Source organism: Camelina sativa, chromosome 5, assembly GCF_030686135.1.
Source record: "Camelina sativa cultivar CO46 ecotype springtype chromosome 5, ASM3068613v1".
NCBI lineage: Eukaryota > Viridiplantae > Streptophyta > Magnoliopsida > Brassicales > Brassicaceae > Camelina > Camelina sativa.
This window is the reverse complement of record NC_141884.1, coordinates 30,990,071-31,009,603: the sequence shown is the minus strand read 5'-3', so window position 1 is coordinate 31,009,603 and position 19,533 is coordinate 30,990,071. Positions and strand designations below refer to the sequence as shown.

At 42.8% G+C, this 19,533-nt stretch overlaps 1 non-coding gene across 1 annotated transcript; it reads left to right on the top strand.

Moving 5' to 3' along the window:
- The first annotated feature begins 2,434 nt into the window (after positions 1-2,434).
- Positions 2,435-2,541, top strand: LOC147944522 (small nucleolar RNA R71). The gene has a single exon (XR_015558731.1). It is a non-coding gene; the product is annotated as a small nucleolar RNA R71 (small nucleolar RNA).
- Positions 2,542-19,533: the final 16,992 nt, after the last annotated feature.

Sequence of the window (19,533 nt, the reverse complement as noted above, 5' to 3'; positions counted from 1 at the left end):
AGCTTGTCGGTCGAGTGGGAGATGGACGACTCGAGTTAGCCTGGTCGAGTGAGTAGAGTTGACTCGAGCGGGATACTTCGGAACAAAGGATCAAGTTGCGTCGGTCGAGTCGTGTAGCGAGCTGGGATCGCCAGATGGGTCTAGTCGCATGGTGCCGACTCGAGTGGTGGTGAACGGTAGCAACGGAAGTGATACTTGTGTTGAGCTCGCCGGTCGAGTAGGAGATGATAGACTGGAATGACAAGTGAAGATGGTGGTCTAGTGCACAGGTCACGGGTGAGATGAGTTGACGGTCTAGTCAATTTCCGCGCATGTTAAGCTTCCTGGTCGATTGGGTCTTTTGACTGCTACTTTCACTTTTCCTTTTGTATTGCTCATACTCCGTTCTGTAGATTCCTGAACACAATAAAACTAAAAACCAAAATCAAAAACACAAGGATCCTAAAAAATATTTACAATGATACCTTTGGGACTTCCTCCCAAGTGAGCTTGTTTAAAGTCTCATGCTTGACTTTTCATATTTCTTATGCTTTGCGAGGGTCATAGAGAGGTTTTGTAGACCCCTCTAGAATATATTGTCTAACCATATACTCTTTAGCATTCTACCCAGGTTCAATAAGAAAAAAACTTCTCTTCTTCATTATCCCCAACCTCTGTCTTGCTTTTCTTGGAGAAGAAATTTTAACTTTATCCTGGAGCTGCATGATTTGCCCTCTCATCTCCTCCAACATGGCTGTTAACTCCGTCACTGTATCCCTTAAAATCTTGGTTGTTTGGGGTTCAGACAAACTGTCAAGCGTGGGAGGACTTGTCTCTTGCGGTTGGTGATTAGGAAGTAAGTCTCGACGCTTAGGGAGGGTAACGACTGCACACGAGTTGGAGAATGGTTGAGTGACACTTTGAGTTTTCTCTTTGGTTACCAAAACCTCTGTTTCTGCCTCATTCACATCCTCAAAGATGTCAAACCCAGATTTCTGATCTTTCTCTTCAATCACGAAGGTCTGTCCATCAATAGTTGGTTTCTTCCTAGAATCCTTGATATCAAACTTCATCTTGAAGTTTTTACCCAGATTGAGATCAATCATCCCCTTCTTGACATCAATGACTGCTCCATTCCCAGCACCACAAAGTCAGTAGGAATCTCAGCTTGTCCAATTTTGATGGGCAGGTTCTCTAATAGACCATGAGGTAATCTAGTAGTCCTATCAGCCAATATTAAGCGGAGGTTGCATGACTTGTATTCGTTGAATCCTAGCCTCTGAGCTACAGAGAGTGGCATGAGGCTTACTGAAGCACCAAGGTCACATAGGCACTTTTTGAATGCCAATGGACCTAGAGAACAAGGCAAGGTGAAAGAACCAGGGTCCTCTAGCTTCTTTGGGATAATCATCTTCTGAATAACAACCTTGCATTCATGAATAACCCCACCTATGTCATGCACTACCCTCTCATCTTCCAGAGCCTTAGCTTGAGCTCCTCTAGCTATCTCCTCCTTCTCTTTGGTCTTTTCGGTTACCAAGTCAGTTAAAAACTTTTGATATTGAGGCACAAGTGCAAATGCATCAAGCAAAGGCATCCTAAGTTCAATCTCCTTGACTTGTTTTTCGAACAGAGCTTTATACTTCTCAGTAAGCTGCTTCTTAAACCTCACTGGAAATGGTAGAGGTGGCTTGTATAGTGGAGGAATGAATCTCACAGGTTTATCCTTGGGAGCAGCGGATTCTTTAGTAGCTTCAGGATCAGATTGCTTGGCTGACTTAATTGGATCCTTGAGCACCTCGACAGGATCCTTTATCTGAACTTCATCTTGAAGAAAATCCTCCCCATTTAAACTCTCAGTATCCTCAGTGAGCCGTACATCTACAACATAGGTGGTGATGGCATGGATAGTAGCATAGTCCTTGGGGTTTTTGAACTGCTTTTCCGGGTAGTTGGCCAGTTGTTGGGGTAGAAGTAGAAACAGTATTGCCTTCCATGTACTTCATCTTGGAGTTAAGAGCTTCAAACTTGACATTCAGATCATTGTAAGAGCATTCCATCCGCTGACTGAGTTCAGCAAATTTCTTAGCAGTATCAGAGAACCACTAGCTTGACCTTGAAGAAGTTGTTGCAGCATGTGCTTCATTTCTTGATCTGGAGCTTGAGTAGGTTGAACTTGTTGACAGTCTGCTGCTGAGTTAGCAAGAGGCGGTCAAGCTTCTCATTGACATTATTAAGCTCCCACTTGTACTTCTCCTCAGACCCAGCGTCACTTCTAACTGTGCGGTCATAGTCTTCATTGTAGTTACCGTCAGACTGGGAGAGATTCTCAACCAGTTGCCATCCTTCATCAACGTCTTTGTTCAGGAAGTTACCGTTAGAAGCAGTGTCAAGCAGCATGCGAATTTTTGGAAGTACACCACGGTATAGAATGCTTAGCAGTGACTCGTTGCTGAAACCATGGTATGAACACTGGCTGTGGTAACCCTTGAAACGCTCCTAGGCTTCACAGAATGATTCTGAGCTCTTCTGAGTAAAGCTAGAAATCTCATTCCTGAGACGTGCTGTTCTGGAGTTGGAGAAGAACTTGGCCAAGAATGCTTTTTTGCAACCATCCCAGGTGGTGATTAATCCCTTGGGAAGGTTTTTCTCCCATTGATGAGCTTTGTCTCCCAGGGAGAATGGGAAGAGGCGCAACTTGTAACCATCCTCACTCACGCCATTGATCTTGGTGAGACTGCACATATGGTCGAACTCGTCCAGGTGGTAGAGTGGATCCTCCATAGGCAACCCGTGGAACTTGTTTCCTTGGATCATGGAGATCAGACCACTTTGATTTTAAAGTTGTTGTTCTGCACGGCGGGAAGGACGATTCCAGCACGCTGAGTATGAGTGTTCGTGCATCCCCAGCACCAATGTTTTGCGGTCCCGGATGTGGTCCATTCGGTTGTTCAATGGTGACTGGTACGGGATGATCGTTGGAAGTACGAGCTTTTCGTGGTCTTTGTAACCGATTGATGTCGTCGATAACATGAAGAAGATTCTGATGTCCTCTTGATCTGGTGTGCATGCAACGTTGCAATCAACAGGTTCCTGAGATGCAAAACAAACAAGCAGAAAACCCAAACAAGTCAGTACTCAGAATGAGAAGTGTAAAAGAACTTAATCTTGCAAAACTTGAAATCTTAAATGTAGCAAAATGAATCCCAAATGGCAACGGTGCCAAATTGATACTAGGATTTGTGTGTCTCCTAGTAGGTTCAATTAATCTTATGTAGTTGTAGTACTTAAGGTGTCAATCCAAATGGGATGTTGCTAGCAATCAAGATGTCACAAGTTAAACCAATTCAAAAAGAGTGTTTTTCTGACAATCCTAGAATGGTCAAAATACAAAACGGAAATGAGTCACAGAACCAGAAACGAAAATATATGACAAGAAGCGAACAAGAATAAGTGAAACCAAAAATAATTCTAAGCATGAACAAACGAAACAGTCTCGGGAATGTAATATCAATCAAAAAGATAAAAGTCCTAAGGATGAGAGTAATTGATGTCGGTGGAGTATCCTAGTCTACAGAGTGTTTAACATACCACAAGAAAACCATCCCTAAACAATGAGCATCACAACTTAGCTAATTCAATCTCTTGGCAAAAGCTACTCAGACTCAACCACTTCCATACCTAGCTCTCGCTAGAGAAACATGGTCGAGCAGGCATGACAAACAAGTTCATTCACGTCAACAAACATCCTAGACAACTAATCTCTTAGGCTAGGAACGTAAGTCTCCGACACTAGTTGGTCAGACATTTCATCAAACACCTTTTGGGTGTGGAAATGTCTCGAACCTAGTCTCAATTGATCAGAGAGAAACTAGTATTTCTAACTCTAGTATAGAAAAGAATCATACAATCAAAGCTTAAACACTCTACATCCTAAGATCCTCCACCTAATCTATCCCATCCTCAAGAACTAACGAACTACTCAGATCCGGATATCATCACCAAAGATACAAATCCAGAAAACATTGAATCAAGCATAATAAGATAGATAATAATGAGATGAACAAGTTTGTAGAAGAAATCAAATGAAAAATACTGAATAAACTAAAAGGGGTCGGATTACAAGTCTGAGAACGTTTTTTGGTGGCTAGGTCAACTTTAAGGAAAAGAAACAATACTAGATAAAAGATAAGATGTCCGCAAACCAAGACTTAACAAAATGTATATATAGTAAAAACGTGCGAATCCCTAAAACTTAAAACGACAAGATAGAGCGTCGGTTCGGGAATCTCCTGAAGCGTGTGAAACCAAACATGTGCGGTCGAGCCGCATGTTGTCTCTCCCTAGGGTACGGTCGAGTGGAACGGATCAAGTCGAGGTCATACGACTCGATGTGGGTCGAGTGGAGGTGATGCGACTCGAGCTGGATCGAGTGGAGGTGATGCGACTCGAGCTGAATTTATATGTATTAACTAAAACGGTGATAACTCTTGAACCACGCCTCCGATTGACTTGAAATAAACGGCATTGGGAAGATGACTCAATTATCCACAACTTTGATGAAGACGTCAAAAGCTGAATCCCTCGACCGGTGGCTCGAATGATGGCTCGAGTGGCAACTCGAGTGGTGACTCGAGTGGTGACTCGAGAGTGGCTCGATTGGTGCTGCTGAGATTGGCTCGATTGGTGCAGCTGAGAGTGGCTCGATTGGTGCAGCTGAGAGTGGCTCGATTGGTGCTTCTGAGAGTGACTCGATTGGTGCCACTGAGAGTGGCTCGATTGGTGCAGCTGAGAGTGGCTCGATTGGTGCAGCTGAGAGTGGCTGGATTGGTGCAGCTGAGAGTGGCTCGATTGGTGCTGCTTAGAGTGGCTCGATTGCTTGACTCGATCGTCTGCGTGTCCGACGTCTCTTAGACACCTGAAATACTCCGAAATGCACAATGTATGCAAAGATGATGCAAAAACTTCCTAAAAATGCAAAGTGTATAAAAGAGGTTCTAAAATGATGCAAAATGACTAGTTGTCCTAGCTAAATGCATTACAAATACACGCTAAAGAGATGCAAAATATAGACATATCACAAGTTCATACTGCTTGCATCGACCGATGCATCATATCGATTACTCACAAAGAAAATACAGAAACTTGGAGATCTCATGTTCAGATAGCCATGGTCATCTGTATACACAACATAAGGCTCATTCTGCTCTGGCAGTGCAACCATCGGCGTGGTAGTCAGCATCTGCTTAAGGCTTGCAAAATTCGCCTAACACTCCGGTGACCACACAAATGAAACATCCTTTCCCGTAAGTTTGGTCATTGGCTGTGCCATTCTAACAAAACCCGGAACAAATCTCCTGTAGTATCCCGCCAACCCCAGGAAACTCATGATCTCAGTGGCACTCCGCGGTCTTAGCCACTCTCTAATGGTCTGAATCTTTTATGGGTCCACTGAAACTCCCTCTACATAAACAATGTGACCAAAGAATCCCATCTCCCGCTTCCAAAAACTGCACTTACTCAGCTTAGCAAACAACTTCTGCTCTCGCAGCTTCTCTAGAACTGCTCTCAGATGCACCGCATGCTCCTCAGGACTCTTTGAGTATACCAGGATATCGTCGATGAAAATAACGACAGATACGTTGAGAAACTCCTGAAACACATTGTTCATCAATCTCATAAACGCCACTGGCGCGTTCGTCAAAACAAACGACATCACCACTTACTCATAATTCTCATATCTCATCCTCAAAGCCATCTTCCCCACATCTACCTCAATTATCAGGATCTGATGATAACCCGACGCCAAGTCAATCTTGGAGAACTAAGTAGCACCTCTCAACTGATCCAACAGCTCATCAATCCTCGGGAGAGGGTATTGTTCTTCACAGTGACACGGTTTAGACTCCCATAGTCAGTACACAAGCGAAAACATGCGTCCTTCTTCTTAACAAACAACATCGGTGCTCCCCATGGTGAACAACTAGGATGATTGAAACCCTTACCCAACAAATCTTTCAGTTGATTCTTCAGCTCTGCCATCTCTGTTGGAGCCATCCTATAAGGTGCCTTAGACAACGGCGTTTTCCCTGGTTCCAGTTTCATCGTGAAGGGGTCAGACCGAGATGGTAGTAATCCCTGCAACGACTAAAACACATCCTCAAACTCCCCTACCACGCGAATACCTCCCACCGTAAACTGCCCCAATGTCTCCAGCATCGAAATGGTAACCAAATAGGCTTTGCGCCCCTTCTTGATCATCTTCCTGGCCTGCACGACAGAGATCACGAGATTCCTCAAAGTCGGTCTCACCCCCTCAAAAACCAACTTCTCTTCTGGACGCAAAAAGATCACTCTACCCCGATAACAGTCCAGATGTACCTTGTGACGATGCAACCAATCCATCTCCAAGATGAAATCATATGACTCCACGGGACTGATAATCAAATCCGCTGGCCTCACCTTCCCCGCGATCTGAATATCCACACTCCTCCCACTACTCTGACAACCCTCGCTCGCTCACCGGGATCTCTTCTGATACTGGTGCTCTCGGCGCACTCCTGGGTAATGAAGCAATGAGTTGCTCTATAATCAAACTAGACATGGGACATAAACACGTCCACCACTAAGGTCCCTACACAAACCTCATGTGCTGAGAACCCTAACATTCTATCACAGACAAAAACATAAAATCTAAACTACTTAATTTACTAAGTCTGAGTCTCAGACGTTATACCCGTGATCGCTTCCGCACTGGTTCCACCAGTCTCCACGGTCGAGTACACCCGTGACCTCGGCTCAATCCGTCCCATCGGCTGCACACCAGCTGCACTTCTGGCTGTCCTCTAGCTTGCACTTCTGCTAGTGATGCTACTGCCATCTCCTGTAACTTGGGACAACGAGGCTTGATATGCCCCGTCTCCCTCCAATGGTAGCACACTCGGGTATCCGTCCACTGCTCCGTCACTGCTCGCTGCTAGACCCTCTACGGACGGTTGAACACTTTGTGGTTCATGCTATCGCACCCGTAGCATCTCGTACCACTAGGTCTCTGAGTAGCATCCCACTTTCTCTTGGTTCCAGGTGCAGGCTTGCCGCACTTGCTAGAACCTCCTTGATGCCGAACTATCCTTAGCTAAACCGATGGACCTGCTGCCACTACTTGAGCCTTCATGTACTCCTCAATCTCGGTTGCGGCCTGAACCAACTTTGCTCTCTAGGCGTAACTCTACCCTCCGCAATGGACCTGCAAGTTGTCCCAAAGCACCCTCAGAAACCTCCTGACCTGCGACTCCTCGAATGCCATGGCCTGGCCCCCGGACACAAGAAGCCGACTAAACTCCATATCCAGCTAACGAACCAACCAAGAACCCTGTGTCAGCTGCATGAACTGAACCCCCATCCGGTCTGGTGCCTTCCGTGGGAAGTACTTGCGGTTGAACCCCTCCATGAAGTCAACCTAAGTCATGTCCCTCTGCACTCTCCTGGCAGTCACCGACCTCCTCCACACATGAGCGGCTTGTGCCAAGTGATGGACCCCTATGTCCACCCGATACTCCTCAAGACACATGAGAGACTGGAAAATGCGTTCCAGCCTCGTCCTCCATGCATCAGCCATTGTAGGGTCGGTATCGCCCAAGAACAACGTCGTACCGATCCTTCCCTTCTCCCGCAGCATACCAACGTACTAGGAATCACCTGCTGCTCCAGCATCCCTCGACTGCTGCACCTCCGCCACAACTGGGGGCACCATTGGAGCCTGCACCGGGACAGCTCTCGCCAACCGCTCTAGCACCAGCGTCAACAAGTCCACAATGGAATCATCTCGACCAGGGACTCCATCTGCTGCAACCCCCACACCTGGAAGCCCAGCAGCACTGGCCAACTCGGCACCAACACCACCCTCACCGGCTTCACCGGCTCTTACGGCCCCATTGGTACCACTACCGGCCACACCCACTGATCCCTCCTGAAATGCCTTCGACTTGCTGACGCCCTCAGTTGTCACACTCTAGTCCACAGTCTCACTAGCAACTGGGCCTTTGCCCCTACCACGACCATGACTGCGATCACGATCGCGTCTACGACCACTAGCAGCAACAGCTCCACCTCTAACCATATGCACTACCAAAGACAGGTTAAGGACACAAACAAACCGCAAAATAAAACACACAACTTATTGTGGTATCTCATTGAAGGCTCAAAGAGGATGTACTAGGACCCCATGCCACACACACAATTGACCAAATCACATAATCAACTCTAGCATGCAATCCTAAACATCAATAGCAAAAGCTACAGTGAACCCTAAAGCTAGAACCGTAAGGGCTCTGATATCAAAATAAAACAACCTATCCCATTTTTTTTAAAATCTCTAGTGGTCCCATACCCACTAATAACCTAGCAACACTCAACATCCGCGGATAATGTAAACAATACCAAATAATCCAACAAATAATTTCGTTAATAAATAATCCAATCGAATCCCTAGCAATCCAAGACCAACAAAGTCATGAAGCAATCACCAGCATCCTACAATGTTCAAATGATTCAACTCTAGCAACCTAACAAAACCTAGACCACAATCATTCAAACCTCTAGAACATCCTCCTCTTCATTGCCCCTATTCCAAGATTACACTTTGCCTTTACCTGCACCACAACACAAAAGAGAAGAGTAAGTATTACTAGAAATACTTAGTGATGTAATCGTCCCGCCTACTGGGCTATACACACAAGCAAAAAGAACTCCAAGCACAAAAAACAATCACAAATAAAGCATAATCAACCAAACTACAAAGCACACATAACAGTCCTCGGTTGAGGACTGCATTTACCGACACACGCCTTGCATCGACCGTTGCAACTTCCCTTACATCGACCGATGCACGCCTTGCATCGACTGGTGCATAACACTTTGCATCGACCGATGCCCACTTGCAACGACCAATGCAATTCTTCAAATCCCTAGCGTTAATTCCTGACACCGTCATCGACCCTGAATGATCCTCCAACACCGTGGTTCGTCCAAGAAAATCACAAAGATCTAATCAAGATATAGGAACCACGAAAAACACAATAAACAAGGTATCAATTCACCAAATCACAGAGAAAACACATAACCTCGGAGATCTCATGCTCATATATGCTATGGTCATGCACTCACCTTGAGAATGACGGATCTGACTCTACAAGCACGAAAACACACCAGAAAAAGCCCCAACACACTCTCCAAACTCGGATGTCCAATCCCACAAAAGAATCTCTCAAGAATGGCACCAAAATCTCCCCAAAACTCAATGTAAACCTTCTCTCCTTTTCTCTCTCTTAAGAACGGCCAAAAACCCTCAAGGACGTCGAGTCTCGACCTTATATACTCGGCCCTGAAGTTTCCCAATACAAAACGCAACAGAAACGAACGTTTCCCTTAATTGTTCTGCTTAAACCAAACCTTGCATGGACTGATGCACAACCTGCACCGATCGATGCACCCCCTAAACTGGGATTCTGGCTTGTGGGCGTTACATCATATCTCTCCAAAAATGGCTTAGAACTCACCAAGAACGTTCTCAGGAACTTTTAGAAGTTTTTCACTCTTTACAGAATAACGAATGACCAAAACTCGGCCAAAGACGTCAAAGTATTCTTTTATACTCGAATCCTAGGGTTTCCTTAACCCAAAAACGCAACCAAACGAGCGTTTCACTTAAGTCGTCCCACCAAAACAGACCTTTCATCGACCGATGCGAAACCTGCATCAAAAGATGCACATCCCAAACCGGGATTTTTGTTTACTGGCATTACAACTCTCCCACACCAATATAGATTTGTCATTGAATCTTGAACAACCATCAGCCAAGGACTCCTGTGCAACCGTCTCCACGACCCGCACTTCCTTCAACCAATCTACGAAGGTTACCTCCAGGCAATAGACTCATGTTCCACGCATTATTTGCTTCCGACTTTTGGGCTTTCCTCGACTCATAGGCCTCAACCTTGAGTTTTTATTACCTCCTCATTAGGCCCTAGCCTGCATACCATAATATTGGCTTCTCAACGGGCCTAAGCCTGCATGCCATAATATATAAGGAAAGTCCAATATTTGTCTCTCAGGTTGCCACCCAACAGCGTTCCCCCGGATCGTCATCCAAAGTCGATATACCAGCCATACTGTCAAGCCATAAAGTCTTAGAATATGACAGTACTAGGAGAACTAAAGCTCTCCAAAGAGTCGTTCAGGACCAACTATGCTTAGACCAACCATGTCTCCCTCTCGTAGCTCGCGTAAAACATCATAATGTCCTACCAACCATAGATTCCCTCACTAGAATACCTCATGACCACACAAGGATCATCAAAATTCCACAAAGACCGCTCTAAAGCCAACAAATGTCCTACACACGACCGCCACAAAGACCAAACAAATGTCTAATCAGACCGCCACGAAAGCCAAACAATTTTCCTAACAAGGACCGCCACCAAGGCCAAACATCCCGAAGGACTGTCACGAAAACCACACATCCGAAAGGACCGTCACGAAGACCACACGTCCTGAAGGACCATCACGAATACCATATATCCAGAAGGACCGTCATGAAGACCATACATTCCGAAGGGCCGTCACAAAGACCATACATCTCGAAAGACCGTCATGAAGACCATACATCTCGAAGGACCGTCACAAAGACCATACATCATGAAGGGCCATCACAAAGACCATACATCCTGAAGGACCGTCACAAAAACCACACATCCCGAAACATTGTCACGAAGACCACACAATTGGCTAAACAGCCTGTCACAAAGGCCACACAATGTCTCAATAGCATGCCCCAAGGGCCATAGTCTGACTCTAAAGTCTGCCACCAAGGCCTACAACCACTAAAAATGAACAAATTCTAACTCCCAAAAACTTTCCATTTTTTGAAATTTTCGAGTTATAGAACCTTCCATTTCAGGAAACTTCCCACTTTTAGCACAAGCTTCACGAAACCACGTATCCCGAGCACCACCTCATTTTGGTACTTAGTCGCACAACCAACCACCCCTAAGCGACCAAGTATCTAGAGAGATGGGTTGGAATACTCTATTTTGCTCCAGCCGTGGACTACACCGCACCACCAACTTACCACAACTACTGGGACCACGGCTAGGCAAGCTCAAGCCTCGACCTGCTTCTCGAACCACTTCTTGAACCTTGTCTTCATCCTCAACTCTGGCTCCCAAATCTGCTCCTCAGAACCATTATAGTCCCATAGGACTCTCATCTAAGGAACCTTCTTCTTCTGAAGTTCTTTGACTCTCCCCTCGAGAACCCTCACCGGTCTCGCCTCCAGAGTCATGTTGGGCTGAAAATCCTCAGGAATCTAAGCCAACAACTGATCCTCGTGAAGACACTTCCTCAGGATCGACACATGAAAGACCGTATGGAACGCACGCATAACATCAGACAACTGCAGGCTATATGTTACCGGTCCCATCCGCTCAACCACTCTGAACGGACCCATGTACCTCAGACTCAACTCTCTGTCAATGACCTGTTCGGACCTTGCAACATATCCATCTTGAGGTACACTCTATCACCAACCTGAAACTCAAGATCCTTCCTCTTTTTATCAGCATAGCTCCTATGTCCATCTTGAGCCTCCTTCATGTTCAGCTTCAAAACCTGAATCTTCTCTGAGGTCTCATGAACAAAACTTGCACCATATATGCTCCTATCCCCCACATGAGTCAAGCATAACGGTGTACGACATGGCCTCCTGTACAACGCCTCATAAGGAGCCATCTCGATACTCGCCGTGTAGCTGTTGTTGTAAGCAAACTCTACCAAGCTCAGATGATCTGGCCTAGTGACCACTCCAGTGCAACACATACATCCTCAGCAAATCCTTCAACGTCTGAATCATCTTCTCTGACTGTCAATCTGTCTGAGGATGGTAGGATGTACTCATATGCACATTAGTGCCCATCTCTACCTAAAAAAACCCTCCGAAACATTAAAGTGAACTTGTAATCTCTATCACACATGATGATCGCCAGCACCCAGTGCAATCTGACTATCTCCTTCACATTTTTCTTAGCCAAGATCGCTGCTCCATCGGCCTTCTTGTTAGCCACAAAATGTGCGGACTTAGTCAACCGGTCCATAATGACCCAAATCGCATCAAAGGTCCGAGATATTGGCAATCCTACCACGAAATCCATCAAGATCATGTCCCACTTCCACTCTAGAATGGGCAAACTCTACAACAAGCCGCCCATAACCTGATGCTCAGCCTTCAGTAGCGGGCAAACATCGCACTTCGCGACCCAACTAGCTACATCCTTCTTCATCCTGATACTCAGAATCTGCATCCTTAGAAGCATTCACTATCCCCACGTCACTCTCTAGAGCCAACCAAACTCTACTCAGAAGATCCGCTCTATCAGCTGCCTCCAAACCCAATGGCTCTTGTGAAATAACACACAACCTCAAGGTACTAATCTCACTCACCAAGGACTCTATAACATGCTCCTGAGCAAAAGCCGCCCGCTTCCTGCTTAGAGCTTCTGCCACCAAGTTAGCTTTACCGGGGTGGTAGCTACCGTGAAGCATAGGCAATAACCTTCCCCTCCTACATCAGCACACACCCCAAACCAACTCTGGAAGCATCTGTATACACCATGTATGGCTTATCCTGCTCCGATAATGCCAATACTGGTGTACTCGTCAACATCTGCTTCAAGCTTGCAAAAGCAGCCTCACACTTCGGTCACCATACTAAAGGAACGTCTTTCCCCGTCAGCTTAGTCATCGGCTGTGCCATACTCGCAAAATCCTTCACAAACTTCCTATAGTATCCTGCCAATCCAAGAAAATTTCTGATCTCAGTGGCATTACTAAGTGTAGGCCAATCCCTGATAGCATGTATCTTCTCTGGGTCAAAAGAGACTCCCACTGCATAAACCACATGGCCAAGAAAACCCATCTCCATATGCCAGAAACTACACTAGCTCAGCTTAGCAAACAACTTATGATCTTGCAGCTTCTTCAGAACTGCTCTCCATCTACCAGAAACTACACCATAATATCATCGATTAAGATGATGACAAACTCATCCAGAAACTCCTGGAACATATTATTCATCAACCTCATAAACGCAGCTGGCGAATTAATCAAACCAAAGGGCATCACCACAAACTCATAGTGTCCATACCTCGTACTGAAATCCGTCTTCCTGACGTCCACCTCGTCTATCGGAATCTAATGGTAACCTAACGCCAAGTCAATCTTAGAGAACCAAGTAGCACCCCTCAACTGATCAAACAACTCATCAATCTGCGGAAGAGGATACTTGTTTTTTACAGCGATCCGGTTCAGACCCGATAGTCTATGCACAAGCAAAAATTCCTGTCCTTCTTCTTAACAAACAACACCGGCGCTCCCCATGCTGAAGTGCTAGGACGAATGAATCCTTTGTCTAACAAATCCTCAAATTGCTTCTTAGGCTCCTCCATCTTTGTTGGAGTCATCCTGTAGGGGGTCTTAGAAACAGGTGTCGTCCCTTGCTCCAATTCAGTCGTCAAGTGATCAGACCGAGATGGTGGTAACCTATGCAATGACTAAAATACGTCCTCAAACTCCCGAACCACAGGATCTCACCTACATCAACCTGCCCTACAAACTCTGGCATAGAAATAGTAGCCAGGTACTCCTTCCGACCCTTCTTGATCATCTTCTCTGCCTGCACAGCTGAGATAACCAAACTCCCCGAAGTTGGTTTCACTCCTTGATAAACCAACCGCTTCCCTCCGGGCTGCTCAAACACTACTCTACCCCGATGAAAATCCAAATGTACTTTGAACCGATGCAACCAATCCATAACCAATATAACGTCATACAACTTTACTAGATTGATCCATCTGGTATGCTGGCATCAACTCACCCATCACCTGAATATCAAAAACTTTTCCCCGTCCAAGAACCTCTAGTAACTTGTCTCTTAGGAAAACTTGCACATGATTGCTTATTCCAAAATAGCTTTTCCGCCTGGCAATTCTCCATAGCAAATTATCAATACGAGCGTAGTAAAACATACAAGTACCATACGTTTGCATATTCTGATTCACCGCATCAAATGCTTTGCAAACCGCCAACTCAAGCCACTTGACCTACTTCCCCGAGTAAGCTTACCAAATCCTTGAACCTAGAAACCCCGTCCATCTCCAATGAACTTTAACAACTATTGTTGCAGCGATTAATTTATCCCACCTCGAAGACTTCTCGTAAAATTATGTACCTGGCATTCATGCCCTTACCGGCTTAAGCCAGCTCCAGCACCACCGGCCACACAATCCTGACCGCAACAATTATCACAACCCTAGCCCCACCAGCCAGCACAACCAAAACCCGAGATTAAACAACCATCAATCTCCCAAGGCTTACATTCAATCGTTATGCATCTACTCACGTCTAGACATTGCTTGCTCCCAACTCATCCACCCTTAGGTCACAACCTTCGAGTCATACCGATCTCACTCTCATACCACCGTCTTTGAGTAATACCGTCTCATTCTTGGACCATAATCCTTGAAATCTCGGTATTAGGAGAATTATTCATCCCCTTAGAGGAACGACATCCTCTATGCCTCTCTCAGGCCCCACAGCGCCTCGAGCTATTGGTATCCAAGGGAAACACCATCGCTTTAAGAGCAACAAACAACAATGTTTATAAACATCTCTAAACCAAAAGTACCTCTCGTGGTTCGAGTATAACATTGCAATGTCATACATGTCCATTCATAATTCCACTCCGGAATGTCCACGCATCCATGACTACTCCCGATAACCGCTCCCACAACTGCATCAACAGGTTCGTTAGACAATCATCTCACCAAGGGGCTCAACCTAGCCTAACGTACCATATACATATATACATAGACAAGTCATTTTCGTCCTTTCAATAATGATAAGGGTATTTCTATGTCGTGTAATTTTTTATTGCCAAGTCTATAGTTAACAAATGAAGGTAAGTTTGAATAGCAATATCTGGCTGATAAGAAACTAAAGTCATCTATTATTTATTAAGAAATTATTAATCCATAAATTTTTTGGAAAAAAGAATAATGTAGGTTCCAATAATATTATATAAAGTGTTTATTATTTTACTAATGCTTTAGCGTGTACACACTACAACACAGTGTGGCATCTCTAATAGTTAGTTAGTTTGATTAAATCAACTCAAGGCCTCTAATTCATTCTATTAAACTCATAGAAGTCATAAGACTCATAACTTAATTTATAAAAGATAAACTGGCCTCGTATAAGAGGTAAAAGACTTTCAAAATGGAGTTTTGCACTAATCTTGTGTATTCATCTTTTTTTCTTTTTGAAATTTAAATATACAAATACAACAATTTTTCACCCAAAACAACAAAACATAATCTTCATTATAAACAAAAACATTAGTTTTTATTCTTTATGGGTTTTAATTTTTAAACTCCCAAAACATTTTGGGATGGAAATATGTTAACCAAATAGATTCCTCGGAAGAAATAAATCTATGTCAACTCTACAATAATATTGAAATTGAGCTCATTGGACTACTATAGAAACTGTACGGATATCACTGAAGTAACATATTATTGGGAACGTCCTGAAATCATTTGTATTTATTTTTTTATAGTCAAGATTCGAAAGTCGTATAATATTAGATGATTATAACGTTTTGCTAAAAACTTCTTATAATTAATGACTTTAGAAGTTCATTACTAATATTATGCGATCCTACAGAATTCTAAGAAGATTGAATTAATATTGGGTTTAATTACAATATAACATATGTCATATAAGATATACATATATTTATATTTGTGCACTTAGAATAAAATGTTTATACTATATTATATACGATCTACATATATATATTAATGTGCACGTAGGAGAATTGGGCTTGGCCCATTATCAAAAGCTAAACGAGTTAGGTTTATTGTCGATCGATATATAATGACGCTTTGCGTTTGATTATGAGAAAGACTGATATTCTCGCCGAAATCTAATCTGAGACAAAGTGTTTGTCACGTTTGAGATCTGATCTCTATACGGCACTAGCATCCCGTTCAATCCAGTTTATGTGCGTGTGGATACCAGTAGAAGTACGATGTTTGAAGTGTTTTACAACCTTGGTTTATTTTAGTTCATCTTTCCGCTGCGAACTATCCAGATATATTCATAATCTAGTGACATAGATTTGTTTCAATACTTACATGAATCTTGGCAATTGAATTTATGACTATTTTATAAATAGTTATAAACCAGTATAAATTCCAACAGTAGTATCAGAGCCTACATGTATAATTTTGAATTAAATCTAATTTATTGTTCATATTTGATATACAAATAATTTTGTTTTGTTTGTTAAATCCGATTATCATGTTTGATGAATGAATAATCGATACATGCAGAGATGTAAAATTGTTTACGTTGTATGTATATATTACAACACATAATAGTTATGAATATAGTATGATGAAAGAACACGTATTGTTTGACTTTTGAATAAAATATATTACATATATATATTTTAAGGTATCATGTTCTCTTTTAGTGTATATTGAAACGACTGGACCCGTTTATTTTTTTTAATAAATAATTAATAATAATAAATACTCTAAAACTAGTGGTTTCATATCCACTAGTCACCTCACCACAACCAAACCAAACAGCGGATAATAATCAATACCATTAAACCAATAAACTAATATTAACTCCATAATAAATAGTCTAAAAAAATCAATCAACATAAAACAAATAACCAGCAATCCTAGACAACACATTAGTACTCAACTCTAGCAACCTATCAACTCTAGCAACCTAACAAAAGCCAGAAAGCAACCAAGCGAGTCACTAGAACATCCTCCTCTTCATTGTCTTGATTCCACGATCACACTTTGCCTTTACCTGCACCACAAACACAAGTTGAGATGCATGAGTATTTTATAAACATCCAGTGAGGCAATCCTCCCATCTACTGGGCTATACACACAAGCAATTGAGATATTCTAACCATCAAACAACAATCAACAAAGAAACCAGGAACTGCATCGACCGACACCAACAATGCATCGACCGACACCAACAGAGGATGCATCGACCGATACCAACAGGGGATGCATCGACCGACACAAGCTTGCATTGACCGATACAAGACTAGTCTGCATCGACCGATACAAGACTAGCCTGCATCGACCGACGCATGCTCGACATTTCACAAAAAACCCTAGTTGCATCAACCGACGCCTCCACATGGCATCGACCGATGCTCCTAGGTCAAATCGCGCCGTCCTCGTATTTGCATCGACTGACACCCAAAGTGCATCGACCGATGCAACTGCCAAGCATCGTTTTTCCCCGAAGTGTCTCACCGGATCACCATTCCTAAACCATCAAAACTCAATCCCAAGCCACAAGAAAGCTTCACAAAGTCCCAAATAACGTTCTAACGAGCCAATAAAACACATAAACAAGCAGATCAGAGAAATCTCAAGCTTAGATAAGCCATGGTCATGCGATCACCTTTGCCAAGAAGATTCTGAACCTTAAACACGAAGATCTACACTCCTAGGAAGCTCCTACAACGATCCCAGCTACAGATCTCGCATGAACAATCCACCAAATTCCAAGAATCTCACCAAGAACACTCAAGAACACTTACTCTCTTTACTTTTTCGTAGAAATGGCCAAACTCGGCGAAACCCTCGAGTTTCTGCTTTTATAAGATTCCAGGGTTTTCCCAACCCCAAAACACTACGTTTAACTTAAACTCGTCCGTGAAAACCAACTTTGCATCGATCAATACATCCCCTAAACCGGGATTCCGGTTCACTCTTTACTTACTCGGATGTCTTTATCAAACCTTTACAATCCTTCACCTGTTCAAGATTCTAAGGTTCGCGGGAGTCTATCATGAGTATAAGTGTATTTGATACTTGGGTTATATAGTTTATATGCGGTTTATATGGTTTAGAGTATAGGTTAAGTCATTATTAACTTAAACTATATTCTTAGATGTTGTATATAGTATACAACTTGTACATGAAATTCATTAATGAGAATACGAAAATATTTTTCAATCTCTCTCTTCAGCTCAACGTCTCTCTCTTGTTCTTCGTCGTCTCTGAGATTCTGTTACAAGAATCTTGTTACATAAGTCTTTTTGTCTCCGAAATTGCCAAGTATAAATAGTACATGGCTACTGAATGAAATTGGGTTAACATGTTCTATAATTAAGACTGAAACACTGGAAGATGTTACGAGGTACTAACAAAATAAATATCAATCATGGTGGATGCTGGTGGTGTTGGCTAATGTTCAAAAACGTGTTTTGCTTTCAACCATGTATTTTCATGTCATTTTTTCTTACAAATTACCAATAGTGGTTAAATGACTTTTGGTGGTCTTTCTATATATTCATACTTAACGTAGATATATCCACAATATTCGAATATCTGTCATATTTTAAAACAGAGTAAACATTTAAATATTGTATTCCTTTAAAACGAATGCAAATTTTTAGAAGGTTGGACCAGTTTCAGCCTATAGGTTGCGTATATACATGGGATATTTATTGATTTGGGCTTTTATTGGACCAAATCTTTGAAATAAGGATTATTGTCCATACTCCCAGATATAGGCATTTTGGCTTAGAGAAAATTTCAGTTTTACCCCTATGTGTCTTAAACCTTGATTGATACTTGTTTGAGAATATGTTGCTTAATTAAGCGAGTTATAATTTAGTCCTGAGCATTCGAGTTCCCAAACCCGATTGGGTTCGGGTTTTTGGGTTTTTGAGTTTTTGGGTTTAGACATATAGAATCCATTCGGGTTTTTATACTATCAGGTCGGGTATGGATATTACCCGTTTGGATTCGGGTAATTTGGGTATACCCGAACTCAGACAAACCATGAACCAAAAAAAAAGCTAATTTTTATTTTTTATAAATTGTAGAATTAACGTTTCATATTAGGACAGAAAAACTAAGATGTTAAAATGGTTAAAGATGTACCCTTAAATGTTTAAGATATTGGGTTCAAATCCCTTTAAATGTATTTTTACATTTAGTTTGGGTGGGCGTTCGGATTTGGATATTACCCGAACCCGATCGGATATCCAAACCTCAGAGATACTAAACCCGATCGGGTTTTATACAATATTCGAACTGAACCATTTACTTCGGGTCGGATTTGGATTCAGGATTCGGGTCCGAATAATATGCCCAGGGTTACTTATATACTTTAGAGAATGAGGCCAATACACACCCGTGATTTATTTCAATTATATTGTTTGTTTGAGCTAACACAAAGTAAAAACCAAAACATCATCGAATCTGATACACCTTTGGTTCTCTGGTTCTGAGGTGTATCACGTGAAAACCTTAATGATATTAACTACCAATCATTGATGGCAACAATCGGTGGTTTGGAGTGGTTCTATTTCCCCAACCGATTTTCTGGTTCAGTTACAACTGTATTTGGTTCAACATGCTGTTCCTTTTTAACTATTAGTTTCGTAAT